The sequence below is a fragment of the Ascaphus truei genome, chromosome 5, assembly GCF_040206685.1.
Source record: "Ascaphus truei isolate aAscTru1 chromosome 5, aAscTru1.hap1, whole genome shotgun sequence".
Taxonomy (NCBI): domain Eukaryota; kingdom Metazoa; phylum Chordata; class Amphibia; order Anura; family Ascaphidae; genus Ascaphus; species Ascaphus truei.
The window spans coordinates 247,821,175-247,839,807 of NC_134487.1; the positions used below are offsets into that span (position 1 = coordinate 247,821,175).

Below are 18,633 nucleotides of genomic sequence, written 5' to 3' on the forward strand. Positions count from 1 at the left end.
GATGAATAACCCCCATATTGTAAGCTCAACTCCCCAAAAATGTTTAGAAAGCTACGCTTAGAGCGCTAGTCTAGAAATTCAGTTATTTTGAACATACTGAAATCAGCATTTAAAACATATTTTACCGTAATTTCAGTTGCCTTAGCCTCACTTGCATCAGAAATCAGGAGTAGCTAAGTTCTCATGGAAATTATACTGTATGAATTTCTGCATATTCTCACTCCCCAGTTTGTGGTGCTACAGGGACAGGCCCTAGGTTAGGGACTCTGTCACAGTAGCGCTAGTGTTAGATAGGGACACAGCGGATGCTGCGCTTCCTGTGAAGAGACTTGGGCTCAAGTCTGTGCCCACAGAGACTATCACCAGGGTGGGATCGCCCCTGGCGGACCCCGGGCAAGGAACCACCGGATCAGACGGAGTCACCGAGTGACAGATCCTATTCAAAGTGCTTGCAGGCCTGAGTGCAGGAGCGCTCGGCAGGTACCCCATAAGTGCACCAACAAATCCTAACATTCTCATAACACATAGTGGCAGCGCTGACCACGGGACAAAGGGGTTGGGCTGTGGGCACCGTGTGGGGATGTATAATATGTTGATGTTATAGGGTTCATATGCTCTTAGGTAAAGGTGTTGGGGAAGCGTCCTGCGCGACGCCATAGTCAGTGTCGCCTCTAGAGAGGGACACCTGTTATTCTGTGTAAAGTATTTGTGTCGTATGTTCCCAAGTAAAGGTATTAGTTATTATACAAATAGGTGTGCTAGTTATTTGTATGTGTCCTGCAAGGAACAATTCCTGCTCTGCTCGGAACCATCGCAGGTGGAGGCGTTGCACCGAGTACAGGGTTACTCCTAATATAATTGCCCCAGGTTCCCCGCGGCGGAAGCTCTGCCCTCCTGTGAGCCCAGCAGGTAAAGCACCACACCTGGTAACACTGTATGTTCTCCGCACCCACACTATATCTGCGATTGGGTGGGGTGGAATACCCGTTACAAATAAAAAAAATAAAGATTTGCAAGGGATTTGGACACCTATAACTAGTATGTACTTGTGAAAGAAAACTACTTTTATACTTTCAAGTGTATTGGGTTATCCATTAAATTGGGATGGTGTCGATCGAGCAATACCTAACGGAAACTCCTATTAAAATCAATGGAATTTTGTGTATGGTAGTGCCAAACTGATGAATAACCCCCATATTGTAAGCTCAACTCCCCAAAAATGTTTAGAAAGCTACGCTTAGAGCGCTAGTCTAGAAATTCAGTTATTTTGAACATACTGAAATCAGCATTTAAAACATATTTTACCGTAATTTCAGTTGCCTTAGCCTCACTTGCATCAGAAATCAGGAGTAGCTAAGTTCTCATGGAAATTATACTGTATGAATTTCTGCATATTTTGCCATTCTAGTTCTCCTGATTTAAATATAATTCATACAGCCAGGTCGTGGTGCACATTAAGCTTGACTGCCAAGAAATTTGTATACAAATTAACAAATATTTATTACATTTGTCAAAGACACTAAAATATAGGTTGATACAACACAAAATGAATTCCTTTTTTTTTTACATATGTATGTATATATATATATATATATATATATATATATATATATATATATACATATATATATATATATATATATATATATATATATATATATATATATATATATATATATAAACAAAAAAGAAGAGACACACAGCGCAATCCCACAGAACTATCAATCTAATAAATTAATAATACCAAATATAAATCGGAGGGTATTAACCCTTACAATCTATCTGTTCCTGACTCTACCTGCTGCCAATTAGGTCTACAGCTCCACAAGCTGTAAAGGGTTAGATACCAGAAGAATGACCTAGGCGCATGGGGAGACAAGAAAGAGAAACAACATAGGGCAATATGTCTGGAAATGTAACCCCTTAATTGGTAAGATATGCACTCACAGCGTTTCTTGTACTTCAGGCCTTTTATCCACCCTGGGATCTGGAACTGTGTAGGTACTCTGGGAACGTTTCCTGGATCTGTATCTTCGGATATTCTGCAACAATTCTTCACTGCCAAGCCTCCATCTCATAGGTTGGGGTATATATATATATATGTATATATATATATATATATATATATATATATATATATATTTTATATATATATATATAAAATATATATATATAAAAAATATATATATATATATATATATATATATATATATATATATATATATATATATATATATATATATATATACCCCAACCTATGAGATGGAGGCTTGGCAGTGAAGAATTGTATATATATATACTGTATATGGGGAGGTAAAGAACACACAGAATAGTGTAACACTGTTTAATAATAAAAACTTAATAGATCATAATAAGTAAAAAAAACTCACACTTTGTGAGCTCTTTAAAAGCAATTGAGAATGTCAGAGTATCTCACACTCATCAAATCTACCGGCTTCCAGCTGGGCTTAAAGCATTCACTGTTCCTTTGATAGTGTCCCTATACACCTCTGCTATTCTCCTGGTGTATAGTGTCTTATGCTCTAATTGCCCAGTTACAGACAGTCCATGTATTTGGATCCCGGGTACTCCTCGTAACCCTCCTAGTACTCACGGTACTCGCGGGGTCTTGGTGCACTAGCAATGTGCTTCGTTGTATTCCCTTACGACACTCCTGGTTGTTGCTGCTTCCCAGTATGTAACTCTCTGAGCCCTCTGGGCTCCTCCGGTGCCTCTGCGCGGCGTGATGTCACTCCGTCTCACGTGAACACAGCCCCTGACGAAGCCGTAAAGGAGAAACGCGTAGGGCATGGTTATTGTAGTGTTCACGAGTTGGCAGTAGACACACTCTGATCCTGTGAGGACTACCAGCATATGTGACGTCACAAGTGGGAGCGCGGTGTTCATGCGAGACGGAGTGACATCATCACGCCGCGCAGAGGACCGGAGGAGCCCAGGAGACTCAGAGAGATACATACTGGGAAGCAGCAACAACCAGGAGTGCCATGAGGGAATACAACGAAGCACATTGCTAGTGCAACAAGACCCCGCGAGTACCGTGAGTACCAGGAGGGTTACGAGGAGTACCCGGGATCCAAATAGATGGACTGTCTGTAACTGTGCAATTAGAGCATAAGACACTATACACCACGAGAATAGCAGTGGTGTATAGGGACACTAACAAAAGAACAGTGAATGCTGTTAGCCCAGCTGGGAGCCGGTAGATTTGATGAGTGTGAGATACTCTGACATTCTCAATTGCTTTTAAAGAGCTCACAAAATGTGAGTTTTTTTACTTATTATGATCTATTAAGTTTTTATTATTAAACAGTGTTACACTATTCTGTGTGTTCTTTACCTCCCTATATATATATCCCAACCTATGAGATGGAGGCTTGGCAGTGAAGAATTGTTGCAAATATCCTAAGATACAGATCCAGGAAACGTTCCCAGAGTACCTACACAGTTCCAGATCCCAGGGTGGATAAAAGGCCTGAATTACAAGAAACACTGTGAGTGCATATCTTACCAATTAAGGGGTTATATTTCCAGACATACTACCCTATGTTGTTTCTCTTTCTTGTCTCCCCATGCGCCTAGGTCATTCTTCTGATATATATATATATATATATATATATATATATATATATATATATATATATATATATATATATATATATACTGTATATTTCAGAAGAATGACCTAGGCACTATGTTGTTTCTCTTTAATGTCTCCCCATGCGCCTAGGTCATTCTTCTGATTTATATATATATATATATATATATATATATATATATATATATATAAATATGTATATATTAGATATTAACCTCATCAATATGAAGCCCCTTCACCAGCAAATTCCCTGTGTCCACCGTTGCCAACAAAATACATAGCCTATACATTGCAATTACATTCTGATATCAACTAACCCCTTAATGCCCGATACCCACGTACAGTCGCTTCATCATGCAACTATATATATATATATATATATATATATATATATATATATATATATATATATATATATATATATATATACTGTATATTTCAGAAGAATGACCTAGGCACTATGTTGTTTCTCTTTAATGTCTCCCCATGCGCCTAGGTCATTCTTCTGATTTATATATATATATATATATATATATATATATATATATATATATATATATAAATATGTATATATTAGATATAACATAGAAAAAGAACAAAAAGCACTCCGTAATAATAGTCACTGGTGTGGGTGCAGATCCTATAATGAAGAATAAGCAATACGATACCGTTTGGAAATTAAATCAGCAGGCAGCACTCCAGAATTGAACAAACAAGTGTATTGAAAAAATAAACACAAAAACACAAAACCAACGTTTCGGTCCACGAATGAGACCTTTGTCAATGCACCTTGACAAAGGTCCCATTCGTGGACCGAAACGTTGGTTTTGTGTTTATTTTTTCAATACACTTGTTTGTTCAATTCTGGAGTGCTGCCTGCTGATTTCATTTGCAAACGGTATCGTATTGTTTATATATATATATATATATATATATATATATATATATATATATACAATAAAGAATATCACGTGTGAGCACATTTCCATGTCTTAAACAGGTCTGCAACCCTGCCTTTTACCATTATCACCTAGCATACACAGTGCTTCCACTGCAGCAAGGGATTCTGGAAAATAAGCTTTTGCCTGAAATCCATTTTTAAATGGAACCCTTATAAGCAAATGCCTGCAGTTCACATATCTTTTAAGCACAGCATGGGATTAGATGCAAAGCCAGTCAAACCACTCAGAGACAACTTTTTCGACCTTTTGGGTCTCATCAGTGTGAGGTTGGTTGAACTGTCTTTGCAATTTTTAAGGCTGGTAGGTGTACAATACATACTTTAAGTTATGGTGGGTGAAAAAGATGACAAAAAAACCTCCACTGTTATCATATAGCCAATTATTGGCTACATGCTAACGGTGGAGGTTTTTTATCACCTTTTTTACCCACCATAATGTAAAAAAAGGGTGTATATATATATATATATATATATATATATATATATATATGGTTTATGAAGCAAAAAGTGGCACTGTGTGCTCATTTGCATGTCATTCCCCAGAATCCCTTGCTGCAGTGGAAGTGCTGTGTGCTGGGTGATAATGGTGAAAGGCGGGCTTGCAGACTTGCCTAAGACATGCAGATGAGCATACATTTGTATTTACATTTGCATATATGTATATGTATATGTATATATATATATGCAAATATAACTGTATGCTCATCTGCATGTCTTAGGCAGGTCTGCAACCCCGCCTTTCCCCATTATCACCCAGCATACAGCACTTCCACTGCAGCAAGGGATTCTGGGAAATGACATGCAAATGAGCATACAGTGTCACTTTTTGCCTCAATAACCATTTTTAACATGGTTCCCTATAGGCTTAAGCTTGCTGCATGGTCACAGCTTTGAGCACAGCCAGGGTTATTGAGGCAAAAAGTGACACTGTGTGCTCATTTGCATGTCATTTCCCAGAATCCCTTGCTGCAGTGGAAGTGCTGTATGCTGGGTGATAATGGGGAAAGGCGGGGTTGCAGACCTGCCTAAGACATGCAGATGAGCATACAGTTATATTTGCATATTTGCTTTCCTGTGGAGGGTTTTTGTCACGTTTTTTACTCACCATAACTTAACTCAGTATTATGGTTTAGCCTATCCCATAGCCTCTCTTGCATTCCCAGTAAAATCAACCCCACACTGATGAGACCCATCAAGGTCGAAACGGCTGTCTGTGGGTGGTTTTCTGGGTATGCACCTTAACCCTGGCTGTGCTCAAAGCTGTGACCATGCAGCAAGCTTAAGCCTATAGGGAACCATGTTAAAAATGGTTATTGAGGCAAAAAGTGACACTGTGTGCTCATTTGCATGTCATTTCCCAGAATCCCTTGCTGCAGTGGAAGTGCTGTATGCTGGGTGATAATGGGGAAAGGCGGGGTTGCAGACCTGCCTAAGACATGCAGATGAGCACACAGTTATATTTGTATATATATATATATATATATATATATTCTATTTAACTCATTTTAGCCAGCAGAAAGCGTTTGTGACTTTTTAAAATGATCTTTAATTTGATTATAATGTACAGTAACAATAACAAACGCTGAAATACACATTTGGAGTAAACATATTTAAATGAAGCATCAAAACAAATATGTAATACACACAATTCTATTTTACAGGACAACAATTAGGCAATTATAAATAATACAATTTTATGATGGCCTAATATAGAAATGATAAAGGGTAGTAATCATTTTAAGAATAGTGAGAAAGGGAAATTGTGTAGATAAAAAAAGAAAACATACTTAAAGTATATTTGATTAGGGGAAGCTAACAGACTAATAAACTTCTCTGTAATAGTTTAAAAAACAATTCCACATGCCGTCCAATAATTACATTTTCTAATTTAATTTTAAAATCCCTTTTTTTGAGACAACTAAAATCAAACAACAAAGTTTGGTGTAAGATTAGATTTACATTTTACAAGAATTAATCTTTTTTAACAAGTCATTATACTGTACAAAGGATTCATAACTTTGAGTCAGTAGATGTTTTAGGATCTTCAAAATCATTAAAAAATAACTGGAGTTCTGGCTCTAACTCAATGCGAAGGTTCTAATTTAACTAAACACACATTTTATCCTCCTAACATCATCTAATGAACTTTTACATTTTTGGACAGAACAGCCTTGAGCTGAATTATATTCCCAACATGACACTGAATTCCCCCAAATCATCCTCAAATGAATACATGTTTGACTACTAACCTTTGTCTATGTTTTTCTATATAAAATAGTTCAACTTTTAAGGTCAGATCATTTGGGGTAAGAGAGTTTTTGTAATGTTCCATTTTTTCTCTGAACAAAAGTTGTTTTAAGGTACTTCACATAATTTAAATAAAATGTTTATAATTATCAGCCCACATATATAATGGTTTAACTTGATTGTAATATAGTTTCATTTACATAGTGTCAACCACATAGGCAGCACTTTGAAAAGGTAATATATACTGTACCATAGTACAGGGAAAAATACAAGTAAACACAATTTGGGATAATTGAATCATTAGTAAACATTGGGAAAAGGCGTTTCTAGCATACTAGAGCTTATGACCAAACTGTTTTTTTGGAGACATACAGTACAGAAAAAGAAGTACATAGTGGTGCAAATTTTATAAGGCAAGGTCAAGAAGGTAAATTCTGGGGTCATGTATTTAGATTATAGCAAAATGTGTCACTTCACAATCATGACAGCATGGACTTCAACTGTGATTAAAGCCTACGGTTAGTGTTGGGCATGTACTGTTGATTAGCTTAGAATCATTACATAGCTCAGTAGGTACACAGAGTAAATTTACTGGCTTGATATTCTCTTAAATGTTAGAGCATTAAGTCACATTTTATAATTTTATTGTTTAACTCAGGAATTCCCTTACCCTGTACCAAAGCACATCAGCTAGACCACAAACAAATAATATTACATTCATATATTAGCTACTGTATGTGAATTCACCATGTCTGAAAAATTTGGTATGTGTAAAAAAAAATAATTAAAAGGTCATTCATAAAAAGTCAGGCAACACTGTTTTATTAGTAGATCCATTGTTAACTAACTGAAAAGACCTTGGTGAGTAAAATCATGCACAAGAAAAAACTTTGTGGCCTTATAACTTTCTTTATGAAGACAGTTATGTTTCTGATTTTAGAAACCAAACTCAAGAAGCCCAACAGGTACATAATATCACAAATAGCAGGGCACAGAAGCAAAAAAAGGAAAAAGTGTATTTTTAAAATGTTTAACGTTTGACATGTAGCATAAAGTGTAAACATTAACTGCAAATGGCCTTATTAGGAAACACTAGATTTAAAAATTGTTTTATTAAGCATGCATTTGTCAATCATATTTTATTGCCTAACATAAATGTACAGTGTACATGGCCTAAGGTATTAATTATAAATATAATATGGCCAAACCTAACTAGGCCTATATATTTCAGAATGAACAGTTTAGTTATTTGATTTCTTAAAAAAACTGATTTAAGATCAGATATATTCAAATCATAAGAGAAACATCTTCAAAAAAAAGTGCATGGTTGGATGAATCATGTTCCTTATGAAGAAAAGGAGCATAATTTTTTATATTTCATTACATTATAAAATCGAAGAAGCATGAAAATATCTAAAACCAGGCATAATTCAGTCATTTCAGACTAGCAGTAACTTTTATTTCATCTTTCCAACTAAATGCAGTTCTGTATAATAAAATGTTCATTTTGGATCAGCAAAGCAAGAAATCATTCATCTGTTTTATTTCATCCAACTCTAAATAGATTTCACAGAGCAGATAAAAGTCAAATCAAAAAGGGTGACATGTCACTAAGTAATCAAGGAGCACAAATCAAAAATATTAAATAAAGGTTCATAACTAGATTTTTACAAATGTCTCTACAGACACAATCCACTAGACAATACAATCAAGTGTACTATACAGTACATGCCATGACAAGAAAAGTTTCACATAAGCTCTCACTTCCAAGTATAACTTTACTGTTAACTTCTTTATTTTGCATCATAGAAGTTTCAGATAAGAGAATGTGTTTACTCCATCTTTTCATTAATATGTGTGGCCTACAATTAAATACCAGCACAATTTATTAATTGGATCTGTAATGCAAAGTAATTCAACTTTGATGCTTAATACTAAGTACAGTATACCCATACATGTATACAACATGCCATCTGAAATTCTTAATTTGTTTGGGTGGATTAAGTGGTTTGCGACAATCAATAATGCCTTACTTAACAGAAATTTTACAACTGTAAACTGAATTGATTCGTTTTTAACTACCAACTTGTCATTACTTATTAACTTGTGTCATTTCTCTTGAACTAAGCGTCATGCAGTTGAAACTAGTAGCTTTATTTTAATCACTGTACTACAAGAAATTTTAAAGTAATTAAGTATTTAGAAATATAATGTAACATAAAAAAATAATTTCTGTAAGTTTTATATGTGACTTTGTTTCTTTTGAATAATGTACAGTTCTTAGTTGGCATGTATAATTATTTATTTAAAATACTTTATCTGGTAGGTTTTATGTATATGCAAACAGAATCTTGTTAAATTTCCATGTTGAGTCTAATATGGTCTTGGCATTCTGTTAACAAATAGTGTACATTGTCTTGGCAATTTGAGAAACACTAAAGAAATCTCTCCTCTCCCCACCTTTCCAGTCGTTTATTTATTATTAACTGCAATTTAGCAGCAGCTCAATCATCATGGACAGGATAGTATGAGATGCACTAAAGCACTTATACTGTATGTGTATTATCCTTTCCAAACAGCATGAGTAGTGCTGTCCATTATTGCCTCCTGCTGCAATGATGCAAAACAGCACCCCCCCCCCCTTAATTTGGAAAAGAGATTACTCCTTTCCCCTTCACCAAAATGCTGAATATCTGATCACATAGTCCAAATCATATCCACAATATAATATACAGGAAATCCTAATAGTCTATTATGTCTGGTCGAGAAGGCTCACCTCTAGATTGACAATAACCATAATGGAAGCTACTTCCGCATCTCATGAAAATACACATACATACAAATACACATATAAAATGCACGTTACCAAATAAAAATACTAAACACACAACTCTGTACTTGCCTTAGTGCGCAAATACACAAACCCTTCCCACTCATTAAATGCAACTGTGCATTGACACTTATATACTACAGTAGGTGCACATGGAGTTGCAGAAGCTGCAGTGATGCCAATGAACCTGAACATGAAAATAAAACACGAGATCATCTGAGCTTTAATCGATACGGCAATAGAAATATGAGTAAAACACGGACAGACCTGAGTAGGAATATAAGAATATTACCAGCTTGTCCTGCAGGTTCTCTACAGCAAATATATGCGGAACTTCTATTTGCCTGTCTCTCACACGTTTAATTTTCCAGGAGTTTCACTGCACAAGGATATCCCATAGTGCCGGCGGGTAAAACAAGGCAGCGTCCCTCTCCAATCTAGCAACGTGTGTCCACAGTTCTGCAGCTCGCCTTTGCTTACTCCACGCCGACTGGCGAGTGAGCGAACCACCCGCTGCAGCTCTGTGTATTGTACAACCTGCTTCTGAATCAAGCCAGGGCACGGGCGCAGACTGAATGGAGAGGACGTCCAATCCCCAAGCTTGCAACTCGAACGCTCACATGCATAGCAGATTTGGGATCTACCACTGCGCTTCTCAGGCCAGGGAGGACGTCTCGCAGAGAAGGGGGCCAAGGAATGCTACAGCTCATCCTCTTCAGCACCCTGGACAGCTCATTCTGTTCACCGCTCCAATGCTTCCCCACTTGCTTTCTATGTTTATGTTGTTTTTTTCCCTAGTGGCACAGAAGCAAGTGTGTATTACTGATGCTCAAAAAGCAGGAGGGGTCAAAATGAGTCCAATAAAGATTGAATTAAAAAATATGTAAAATGTTTGCAGGAATGCTTAGGAAAGGTGGAGCAATTGCTTGGCTTTACCTGGAGAGTTAGTGCTAGGTAAAGCACGCCTACAGCTTATTTATTTTCAATAATCGCTTCCACACAGTTGTAATTTCCATTTACGTCCTCACATGGCTTGTTTTGTTATCTTACCTTTCGGCTTTTGCACGTGTTCTTTTGCCTTTGAGTTTAAATGTACATTGATAGATCATAACACGTTTGAATCTATATTTGTAGAGTTATCATTTAGGGCAATGCATATTATTGTTGTCATCAAAAAGAGAATTCAGAGCCCTGTATCATATGAATCTTAAACAGTAAATACAATTAATATGTTCATGTTTTTATGATTTTTTTTTTTTTTTTTAACAAAGTGGTTTAGACTTTAGTTGTGCATTTAGTTAACCTGTTTTGGAAATACATTCTGACTAAATGTACTGTACATACACATTTGGGTTACTGTAGGAAGCTCTCTAAAAGGCCAACTTGGTATTGTAAATGATCTAATAACCGCCTTATAACTTTGCTCCGATTACTGTACCTTTGAACAGTGGCGACTTCCCTCCTGTATTAGGTGCCAGTACCAAATCCCTAATTTCAAATATGTCTGTGATTTATTATTCTATGAGAAAATATTGGAAACAGAATTTGTGAATCATTTCAATAAACATATATATTTTTATTAAAAAAAAATGTTTGCAGTCCAAAATAAAATATATGCTGGATAACATTCTTGCCCTACACATGTAACATAGCCACTTAAAAAAATCACTTCTATGTGATACAATTTTATTACTTAATTCATTATCCGAAATACAAAAATGAAAACAAAATATACATTTATAAAATTTAGAGAACCATTTATCATCCAATACTCTGTTTTTTTTCCTTTCAGCAGGTGCAGCTATAAATATCAAACACATGGTAGAAAAATTATCTCAGTGGTAACTTTAGGCCATCATAACCCCATGACTTGAGATTCCAATTATCTGTGATGCTGTCAAAGATACCAGAGTGCACATTAGGAATTGTTCAAGACATACAGTATATGTTCTAGTTATAATTGTTCCTATGGACAAGTTAAACTAATTATGAATTGCTTATGAACATACACATTTGGGTTGCAAGTAAGTCTTCAGAAGTTAGCTATCATTATAACCCATAATATTGTAACACCTCTGGAATGACATAAAATACACTTTGACTATATGGGATAATATGACATACTGTATAGGACTTCCACAGTGGTGGTATGGTGCAGCTAGTGCTGCTTCTGCTACTTATCTATAAGCAATAGGCTGTATAGTAAATGCTAAGCTTGGGGTTACATTGGGGCCTATTTATTATAGTCTCATGGCTGCAAAATGTGACGTGACATGGGTTGTAAGGCACGTACAAGACATACAGTGCTACTATTAACATTTGTGTATTTGTGTATATATATATATATATATATATATACAGTATATATATATATATATATATATATATATATATATATATATATATATATATATATATTCCTTCAGCAGTAGGACTCCAGTAGATCCATATATCACCTAGAATCTTATTTGCTTATGAAAGTGTGTGAACCAGGGCTCCCATGTATCAATATATCTATTGGGGGAGTTGTGAAGATAAGAAGACAATCTCACGATCATATTTTATTACAAACACACTGGAAATGGGGCGGGACTTTATGTTTCTAGAAGCGAGAAATGGAGCATCTTGTTGCATTAAAGAAGATATGAATGATCAATTTTGACTCCAGGTTGCTTAAATTGGGAATTGGCACCCCCAGAATCACAAAGAGGGAGTTTCTAGGAATACGGAAGCCAGACACCTCTTCTACCAATTAGAGAATTTTCTCCCATAGGGGTTTAATTTTAGGACATTCTCACAGATAGAGGTTGAAATCCAAAGATTCCTGCGGTGCACAGCCAAATAGGGTAGAGGACCAGCAAGGTGTAGTTTAAAAATATACTTTATTGAAACAGCATGGTACAGGGGACACACACTCTGACGCATTTCGGACTGGTATAGTCCTTAGTCATAGAGCTCTATGACTAAGGACTATACCAGTCCGAAACGCGTCAGAGTGTGTGTCCCCTGTACCATGCTGTTTCAATAAAGTATATTTTTAAACTACACCTTGCTGGTCCTCTACCCTATTTGGCTGTGCACCGCAGGAATCTTTGGATTTCAACCTCTACGTGAATATTGAGCGTGCTGCACGCTGCATTGGAACAAGCCTGCTGTGAGTATATTTCTCCCTCACAGGGATATTGGATGACCTGGATTAGTGCTGCAGCACAAGGGTTTGGTATGGCCGAGTCCCATACAACAACGGTATGTTAACCCTTCATTTTATTATGACACATGGACTATTGCCATTACACTGAGTGTCTTTTTGCTGCATTCATATAGCACTGGGTCTCATTACTCTACCTGCTGGCTGATACAGTTTCCTGTCACCATGATATGTGGACTCATACTCATTATTGTCTAAAGGTTCAGAATTGGATTGAGCACTGTGATTGGGACTTATGCCCCAAACCACCAACTACATTCTCACAGATATGTAGGATGGAGCCCTGGCTGCCACAGTCCCTCCAACACATAGGCAAAACCATTGGATGCATTGAATTCAGTTTTACTGTGGTGTAGTACCAAGATATAGAATTGTATATATATTTTCCTTAATCACTACACAGGTGAATGTTTTATGGTCAATAGGGATGTTACAGATTGAATGGTAGAGGATAGAGGTGATTCCCTTAGTTAAAGATTGGGTGTTACACCAGGATTCAAATTGGGTAATTTCTAGTGGTACTTTTTCTTGGTATTTAGATTGGAAAAAGAGTGTAAGCTGCAGATATCTATAAAATTCAGTATTTGGGATGTTACATTTTGATTGTATTGTAGGGAAGGTTTTAATATTATGAAAATCCATCACATCTTTCAGCCTACTTACTCCATGTTGCGTCCATAGATTTGGTTGGTTCTTATTGTAACCTGGTGAAAAAGAAGATGTTGATAACAAAGGGTACATCATGGAGAAGGGGGTGGTCAAATTGTTTTTAGATTTAAGGGAATCCCACAAAATACATGAGAAGGTGAAAACTGGATTTTTATATACTAAATGTGGCCTATTGTTCTTTTCAGCCAAAGGTTGGCTACACACACTCATGCACACACGGGAAGCTCTTTCATCTGAAAGACAGTATTTTGCCGACAAGGCTGCTGTTGCCTCCCACGCAGCTTCCTCCGTGTATTTATATATGGTGACCCTGCGGGGTATACTTTCCTACCGCAGGATCCTCTTATGGGGCTGTATCTCTAGCCCACTGTTTTGTTAGGCATACCCTCAAGCAAAACAGCGCTGATATATCAATGATCAGCGCTGATATAGGGGACTATGCGTTGTGGTCTCACATGTGACCCATCTAGACTTAGAACCCCCCACAACCCGCCCCCTCCCTCCCCTCCTTCCCTGATTCAGTGTCTTCTCGGTATCTCCCTGGTGCCGGTCTGCCTGTCGCACAGCACACTGTGGAAGTGAGGGGCCAGCTCAGTCAGCTGTTTGACACCGGCATTTGAAAAATTCCCTGCTCAGATCTCTTCGCGCTCCTAACAGGATCGCGTGCATCAGCCTGTCAGGTCTTGCAGTGACTGTATTCTATCAGTCACTGCGCTTATGCTTGGCTTCAATCGGGGGTTTATTTCTCTGTATTTGGGGGGAGTATATGCGTGGCGGGTTCGCATGCACTGCTATACATTATACCTACCTACCCATGGCCATCACCGGCTCGGTTTTAGCTATTTTTTAGTGAGGCTCTAGGACAGGAGCGCATCTTATTTTGGAGCACCAGAGCTATTTAGCACACCATCTACTGTATGTACTGTACACCACCATACCTTATGTGCTCTGCATTTGATGCACTATTACCCTCTCCCAAAGGGTACCATTGAGTGCCTCACTCAGGTTCACTTAGCATTCATGATAACTGCAGTACAAGTTATCCATAGTCAGTTACCCTCCTTGAGCAAGTGTCACTGAAGGTTAACCCTATAGCAGCATCTAGCATATAGGAGATATATGTCTTCACAGTTTTATCCGCCATCTGAGCCTTAACCTGAATACAGGATAAAACTATCTGGCCATACTACGGAATACTGTGAGAGGGAGACATATCTATCTCTAAGCACACATTATAATACCTTACAGGCTAAGAGGGGGATGTGGGATTAACCCTTACACGGGTCTGCCCACAGCGCTATCAGTATATACCTATCAACTACCAAGGAGTATGGGTATTTACTGACTATGTACTAACACTGGGTGGTCACAGCGATTGTCACTACCACCGCATTTTTGCCACAGATCACTAACACATTATTGCAAGCTACATACATATGTTCTGACCCAGTCCCAAAGGGGACCGGACGGTATCTAAACAGTGGCCCCTTGACGGCCCCATTCCTATATTTATAGGTAGCTATATCCAAAGCAATAAATCCCGAACATCTATTAGGGATCTCCATACGATTCATCAACTTTACTCACCTGAGTTAAGTTACCAATGACAGTCACGTATTGTTTGACATACGTTTTATTTTAACCCCCCTTTTTTATTTATTGGTATAAATAAAGTATTTTAACACATTCACTATACATTCAGCTGTGATTGAGTGCTTGCACACTAGGTTTCCTTTTCTCTGTGACACCAGCCAAAGGATATGCTGGAGCTCCTCAGGGTGGCAAACCAAATCCTCCATCTCTACCTATCTTTTCTCAGTTTGGTTATTGTGCCAACTGATTAATTGTCCTAGGTGAGCTACCTTGTAATATCTCTTCAGTTCCGGGAGTGCCAGTTCACCCTGATTTAGGGCGATATAGAATGGATCTGTTAATCCTTGTTTTTTGTTTTGCAAATATAGCGAATAATTCTACAGTATTTTGCAGTAGTTGTAATTCTTTGTAATTCTTTGTCGGGGACTTTAACTGGTAGTGTACTGTATTAAAAAAAAATAGAATCTTAGGGAGGATGTTCATCTTTATCAATGTGATCCTACCGAACCAGGATATCTAGTAGGGGTCGCAATTTCACAGATCTTTATAGATGTGTTTAAAAAGAGGGGACTAATTAAATGTATACAGTGTGTTGTAATCTTTGGTGAGATGGAAATACCTAGGTATTTAATTTTTTGTGGATCCCATTTGAAATCAAAATTGGTTTGGATGAGTTTGACTGTGTTACTGGGAAGATTTAAGTTTAGAGCTACAGATTACTGTATATATTATTATTATTATTATTATTATTATAATTATTATTATTATTATTATTATTATTAATATATTATTAATTTTATAGCCTGAACTTTTACCAAAGGAATCTACATTTTTGAATAGGTTAGGGAGTGACATTAACGGTTTTGTGAGAGCAGTTTTATATCATCAGCAAACAGAGCAATGTTATAGTCTTGATTTTTAACGTGAATTCCTGAAATGTTGTTTTTTTTTCTATTTAGGGCTGCTAATGGTTCAATGGATATTGGGAATAAGAGAGGGGATAGGGGACATCCTTGGCAGGTTTCGTTATTTATGGGAAATAAGGAGTGGACTCTCTCTCTCCGCTCCCCCCTCTTTCCCCGCTCCCCCTATCTCCCCGCTCCCCGCTTTTTCTCCGCTCACCCTCTCTCCACTCCCCTTGTCTCTTTCTCCACTCCCCCCTCTCTGGTCCCCTCTTTCTCTGCTCCCCCTCTTTCTTCGCTCCCCCCTCTCTCCTCTCTCCGCTCTCCCCTCTCTCTCCACTCCCCCGTCTCTTTCTCTGCTCTCCCTGTCTCATTCTCCACTCCCCACTCTCTCCGCTCCCCCTCTCTCCGCTTCCCCCTCTCTCTCCACTCCCCCCTCTTTCCCCGCTCCCCCTCTCTCCCCGCTCCCCCCTCTCTCTCCGCTCACCCTCTCTCTCCACTCCCCCTGTCTCTTTCTCCGCTCCCCCCTCTCTCTGCTCCCCTCTCTTTCTCCGCTCCCCCTCTTTCTCCGCTCCCCCCTCTCTCTCCACTCCCCATCTCTTTCTCTGCTCTCCCTGTCTCGTTCTTCACTCCCCCTCTCTCTGCTCCCCCTCTCTCCGCTTCCCCCTCTCTCTCCACTCCCCCTGTCTTTCTTGATCCCCTCTCTCTTTCTCGGCCCCTCCCTCTTTCTCTGTTCCACCCCTTTATCTCCACTCCCCCTCTCTGTGTCTCTGTCCCCATTCCCCTCTCTGTGTCCCACTTCCCTTCTGTCTCCCACTCTCTATTTTCTCGGGCATTTCCCCCCCATCACATTAATGCGGCCCCCATGCACAGCGCCCCCGTTCAGATATCCATTTCCCCCTATTCACAGCTGGGCCCCCCGCCTGTTGACAGGCAGGGCGGATAAGGGGCGGCGGCGGAGCGCTGCAGAGGCGGGTGGTGGCGAGGCACTGTGGGGGGAGGGGGAGAGGCGGGAGGGTGTTCACAGGCACGGGAATGGTGGCGGTGGTGCACTGTAGGGGCGGGCGGGGGGGCTGGTTGTGGCGGAAGTGTGCTGCAGTGGCGGCGGTGAGTTGGTTGTCGGCACCGGCACTGTGGGTGGGGGTGCGGGAGAGGGGGAGGTGGAAGGGTGTTCACACAGGCATAGGGGTTGGCGACGGTGCACTGCAGGGGCGGGCTGGCTTCAGGCTCACTGGTGTGCTGGCGGCGGTGCACAGGGGGCTGGTTCCTGGCTCCCGGCTCACTGGGGGTGGCAGTGGTACGCTAAGGGTGGTGTGACTGTCACGCCCTGCGTAGGCGTGGCTGTGACGTCAGCCCCCCCCCGCAGGCCAATGAGCTGTGGCCGTCCACTGGCCAATCACAGGGGGCACAAACTGACAGACAAACATTTTTTAACTATTATATATATATATTGAGCAGTTAGTAGGCAGTTACTGTACTACTGTCAAACTAGTCTATACTGGAACCACTGTATACTCTGACTACTGTTAAATACTATGTAACCAGATGGCTAATGCTGCTCTCTCTGTGAAGAAAAAACTGTACCTACTGTACCGTATACTCTGAAAACTAGGAACGAAAAAATCAGTGCCATACTTACCTGTGTCATACTGTACTTACAATACTACAGCAAAGTACTACTTTCCTGATGCTTGCCCGTTACGCGCGATCACAATGGGCAACACAGTGGCAATATGGTCTATATATTTATTGCAGCGTTCCACGGTGAGTACATCGTTCCAAAAACTCATTATGCCTTTCAACAACTCCTCCTTTTTGGAGGGTTTCGCCACTTTCCGGAGATGGTCCTTCAGCTGATGCCAGACCATTTCGATCAGATTGAAGTCTGGCGATCTGTCATTGGAAAAAAAGGACAATTAGTTTAAGAGATACAGTACAGTACACAGCAAAAACAGTGGGAAAAAAATGAGACACGGTTACCGCACTTACTCCGCTGGCGTCTTCACCCAGTTGATACCGCGCTCAAGGATATGCGCTGTTGACGCGGTGTGCTTCGGATCGTTGTCCTGGTAGAAGTGGTGACCATTCGGGAACTCGCATGTGATGTATTGCACTATCTCAGGGACAATGTTGTCTTGGAAGAAAGCATATTCATGATTCCTATAGCAAGAAAAGGAAAGTGCTCAAAAAACTGCACAATAGTACAGTACAGTTCATACAGTAAGGCTACACAAGTAAAGTACAGTGCATAAGGCTACATTATATTTCATATATTTTACCTTCAAAGATGACAATGCATCCTGGTCCATGGAAACAAAAGAAACAGCGCACAACGCCAAATAGTGAAGCAATTAATGCTATATATTAGTAATTACAGGGTAATAAATCTGCGTACATCAAAACAGTGGAATAGGTGCATTTAGTGTTTTTCACACAAGTTACCACTCAGCAACTGTTGTCAGAAGAGTCTGCAGCTTGCTTCTCTCAGCGGGGGCGCTACGTTGGTTCAGGAGCAGGATTAATGTCCAAAACCCCTCATCCAGCAGTACATCGCTCCCGAGGGGATTTCCCTTTACAGCAACCACGCTACGTTGCAGGTATTGGTGC

At 39.3% G+C, this 18,633-nt stretch overlaps 1 protein-coding gene across 5 annotated transcripts in view; it reads right to left on the reverse strand.

Annotated features, from left to right (window-relative positions):
* Positions 1 to 10,566, reverse strand: part of TENM2 (teneurin transmembrane protein 2) — a 2,373,952-nt gene extending 2,363,386 nt beyond the window's left edge. For 3 of the 5 annotated variants that reach the window (XM_075601896.1, XM_075601894.1, XM_075601892.1), the window contains exon 1: positions 9,947 to 10,566. The gene's annotated coding sequence lies outside the window, so the exon portion shown is untranslated. Of the gene's footprint in view, positions 1 to 9,921 lie in introns of all 5 variants that reach the window. The other 2 variants (XM_075601893.1, XM_075601895.1) reach the window with 2 other exon arrangements.
* Between the last annotated feature and the right edge of the window lie 8,067 nt (positions 10,567 to 18,633).